General features: G+C 33.1%; 1 long non-coding RNA gene across 1 annotated transcript; it reads left to right on the top strand.

The window, feature by feature from the left end:
* The first annotated feature begins 1482 nt into the window (after nt 1–1482).
* LOC147511479 (uncharacterized) lies at nt 1483–3107 on the top strand. The gene is made up of 2 exons (XR_015217001.1): nt 1483–1879; nt 2849–3107. It is a non-coding gene; the product is annotated as an uncharacterized LOC147511479 (long non-coding RNA).
* Nucleotides 3108–4527: the final 1420 nt, after the last annotated feature.

Raw genomic sequence — 4527 nt, forward strand, 5'->3', positions numbered from 1 at the left:
TAACCTAAACTAAAAATCAGTATGTAGAGCTTATTAGAACTTCCCACTGCCTATCATGGTCTTAAACTCGTCAAAATTAACACACCCATCCCCATCTATATCAACATTCTTAATCATCTTCTTAAACAACATATTGTAGGTTTATTTCAAACGAATCCAAGCTAATTAAACAACAAATCAAATGAATTAAAAGTGGAAAAATACTTTAATCCAGAAGCCAAATACGGTTTGGAGAAGAAGAAGCCGAGAGAGAGAGAGACAGTTCTCCAATTTCGCGATGATTAAAAATTTTGTGTTTTTTGAATTTTTCAATAACACGAAATGTTAAAATATCGAAAATTTTGGGTGAATTAGATCATCAGATCTTGAAGCGAGATCGGACGGCTGAGAAAAAGAATGAGATAAGAGTGGCAGATTTAGAATGGCACTCTAGACAAACCGATTGATATATATATTGATATTTTTTTTTATATTTTTCTCTTCCTGCTGGACCCATCACTGTATTATGTCCCCCACTTTTTTTGTGCAACGCACGTGCATTAATATTAAAGTGAATAGAATTGATATAAAGGCTAATGTGTCTTTCAATTATAAAACAAATTTTCAAGTAATTCTACTCAGACTCTATTGTGGCTCCCTAGGGACTCCATCACGTGAGGTTTGTAGAGAAAATGAAAGATGCCAAAGGAAAAAACGAGATAAAATTAGGAAATGAAGAATAAACCGAAATAAATAGCTAAAATAACTGAAAAATAGATAGGGTATATCTCACGAGAAAAGAGGACTGAAAATTTGTACTCCAACAATTAGCACAAACCATGATAGCACTAGTCTAATTATCAATTGCATATCAAGTTCATAAAAAAGATGATTACCCCATTTACTCAACTTTCCCAAAGGATTGAAGAAACTCATAAAGCATAGTTGAATATGGGCAAGAAAATGATTAGTAGAAAAAAAAAAAAAAAAAAAAAGAAATTGGAGATAGGTAACAAAAAACATAATTATAATTGTGGAATGGAGTAATGTATACAGACGTTGTAGACAAGTTTTAGTTCAATTAAATCTAAATCTATGGGGTTCTTAATTTTGAGTTCACAATTTTGAGTTCTTAAATAAAAACAATTATGTACCACTATTTTGGAATAATTGTGGCAAATATGGTGACTTTTATACTACAGTTTCTGAAAATTTCAATCCTTTTTAATAGTCGTATACCATGTTTTTGGAAAACTTATTACCACGGTTCTAGGATAAACAATGGTTAATAGGTGCAAGTTTATATTTTACGGTTTTGGTAGCAGTATTTACCATCCCAGCTGATACCATGATTTAAAAATAGTGGTAAAAAGTTTTTTTACCACTCTAAAAAAACAGTTGTATGACCTTTTCTGTAGTAGTGATTGGTGTTGGATTGGACCTTTTGGATTGTGTTTTGTTTTGTGGAAAAACCCGACCAGTCCACCAGTTCACATTTCTTTTAGAATAAAAGGAACAGAACATGACTTTTGTGTTTTTGAAAAATATGAGAATGTGAATGCACACTGTATTGTTTTACCAATACTTAGATTTTTTTCGATTCTCATCTGTTTCTTGAGCTAGTATAAAACTTAATTTTTATTTTCAAAAATCTCGTCCCAAGTTTTGTGTTTAAGTAATACTTCTCCACTTTTTCCCACAAATCGATATATTCCGGTATTGCGAGAACTCGGAGTTGATTTGTTGAGAAGAATTATTCCCGAAAATCCTTTATATCATTTGTGATTCCTGCGAGAGGTTGGTTCTTTCACCTATGAGAAGAGGAAGACTTGGAAACTTCAAAATACATCGAGGAAGAAGATGGTACCGAGTTCATTAGGACGATGCGTATCTCATTACTGTGAGTATATTGTTCTACATGTAACTTGAAGTTTGATTGATTAGTGAAATGTTTTTCCATTGCCTATTATAGCTGATGGCGTGGGTTTTCCCTGTGATGGGGTTTTGACACGTAAAATATCATTCCAGTGTGTACTGTCCATTTCAAATATTTGCTATAAAATTTCATTTAGTTTAGTGTTAGTTAAATCTTATCAAATTAATTGATATTGAATTTAAAGTGTACTGTGGGAATTTCAATAGGAAATTTAGTGTATCTCAACCAAATTTGTATCTATTAGGATGTTACATACGCTTTCATTTTATACTCTTTCATTTTGCATTTGGGGTCTTAATGATTTTTACTCTGTGCCATGCAGTAGACAAATCTAAACTACTATAAAAATCGCGGCCCTCATCTGTAGTCCTGCAACAGTAAAAAAAAAAAAAAATTATGTAATTCTAAATAATTTCTTCAATCTTACTATTTTGTCTCCAATGTGTTTTTTAAATACCAATGGTAGCCTCTATATAATATATGGTAATAATAGTTGAAATAGAAAAATAAATATAGAAGTAAAAAAACGGGTAAGTCATCACCAACTAGGAGTCCACTAACATTATGTTTATTCCAAACGTGCATGATACTAGTTTAATTAAATAAGAGCTCACCTGATCAGTGATCGTAAAGTAATTTTAACTAAGTAATCTATGTAACAAAACAGAAGTTATAAGATTCTCTTGTATAGTACTTATTTCCAACTCCACATGGATGGGTTATAAAGAATAAGAAAGTAAAAACGCCATTGTTGACTTGTTGTACATTTTACTTCCAAAGTTTTAGGTTGATGGCTCACGGATCTGTAGAATCTCCGGAGGAATAAGTAGGATTTTATTGGCTACTGTCAACTTTTAATCATGTGTAAAGTTAACTAGTTAAGTTTATTTTATTTTCACATATTTTTGTGGCTTACTTTTTCATCTTTTGCAGTTGGATGCTTGGTGAAGCCTGGGAATATATGTCAAAGCAAAAGCTAAAAATGCTGAATTTTATGCACCTGCACTGATGGATTGGGGTGGGGTGTGGATTTACCGTCCAAGTAAAAATGCTTGAATCGGTTGTTGACTACTGCCCAGTGCCCACTGTCCGAGTTTACACATAGAGCAAATTTATTATATTGATTCATGGGGCACCTTGATTTATAGTCTCAATTTATGCAAACTTAATAGTGTTAGTTTTTTTTGTGTTTTACACTCGATCATGCTGACTATATCGACATACGCATTCTAAAAGTAGACTTGCACATTGAATCAAAGGCTGAGTTTTGGTAGAGATGACTTATCTATCATTGGATAGTATCTCCACAAAAAATCAGCTCAATTGGATGTCTCTAGTCTTATTAAAAATGTGTCTAAATTCTGAACTGATAGATAAATTTCTAACTTGAACTCAACTTTTGATAGGGTTAGACTTGTTCAAAGGAGCTGATTTTTTGTGGAGATGATCTCCATGTTGTAGAGATCATATCCCCATAAAATCAGCTTTTAGTTCATTGTGTAGGTAGGTAGGATTGTGTATGTCATTTTCATATGTTGATATAGCTAGCTTGTATATATATATATAGTCTGAATCTTAGGAGTACATACTTATTTTAAGTTAAAATAAGTACGTAACTAAAATTTCACCTAGAAAATGAATTAAAACCTAAGTTTTTGTGGATATCATCTACTCACCATAAACATCATCTCTACAAAATTTCAACTAATTTAAAAATCTCTTTTTAGATTTTGGGTAGTAACTAGTCAGTAGTCACTTAACATGAAGGACACCAACTAGTTTGTGTGTTTATTGTTTAGAAACTAGTTTTCATTATGTAATACTAGCAAATGAGGCACGCGCATTGCGCCTGCAACAACCAAATTGAAAGCATTATATAAAATGGCTAGTATCAATCATAGTGTACAAATTAGTTAGATAGAAAAGGCCCCTAATAATTAATTCGTAAGACCAATTTTTCCAATATAAGTAAATTTATACGAAGATCAACTTGTGCAATGTTTGAAAGATTTATATAATTCAAAACTGTAAATACCCTCCATTCTGCACTACAGTACACGTGTCCACACACTAGGTCGTATCTCCATCAGTTCGTATCACAGTGCCAGTACGTCATAACAACCTAGACTTAGGTTGTCCCAAATCTCAGTTATAGCCATATATGGAAGCAAATCATCTAGCGCAATCCTGGAGCTTAGTCAATGCACCAATCAAGAAGACATTAACTTTGTAACATCAGGAGTAAATCAAGATAGCACACAATGCGGATCTATACCTGATAACGGCCTTAAGGAAATAAGGAAAGTTAGCTCAAACATTTATAAGTAGAGATAGATGAACTACATGAGGCTTGATTCAAGTTTACTTCGAGAAACTTGATACGTAGGCAACTCTTATCCCAAGAAAGAGTGCAGCCACTTCCTATCAATCCCAACCTCGGGTCGTAGGTCCAGAGATACCAAACCTTTACATTGGCGCCATTTGCCGATTTGTTTCCTTAAGAAAAGAACACACTATTTTCTCAAGCCTATGAAGCTGGTCAGAAAAACCACCATGGACCCATCACTTCAAATGTTAGCAAACCAGATGAAGAAGCTCCAGGAGCCCTTCAT

The sequence above is a fragment of the Coptis chinensis genome, chromosome 3 (genome assembly GCF_015680905.1).
Source record: "Coptis chinensis isolate HL-2020 chromosome 3, ASM1568090v1, whole genome shotgun sequence".
Taxonomy (NCBI): domain Eukaryota; kingdom Viridiplantae; phylum Streptophyta; class Magnoliopsida; order Ranunculales; family Ranunculaceae; genus Coptis; species Coptis chinensis.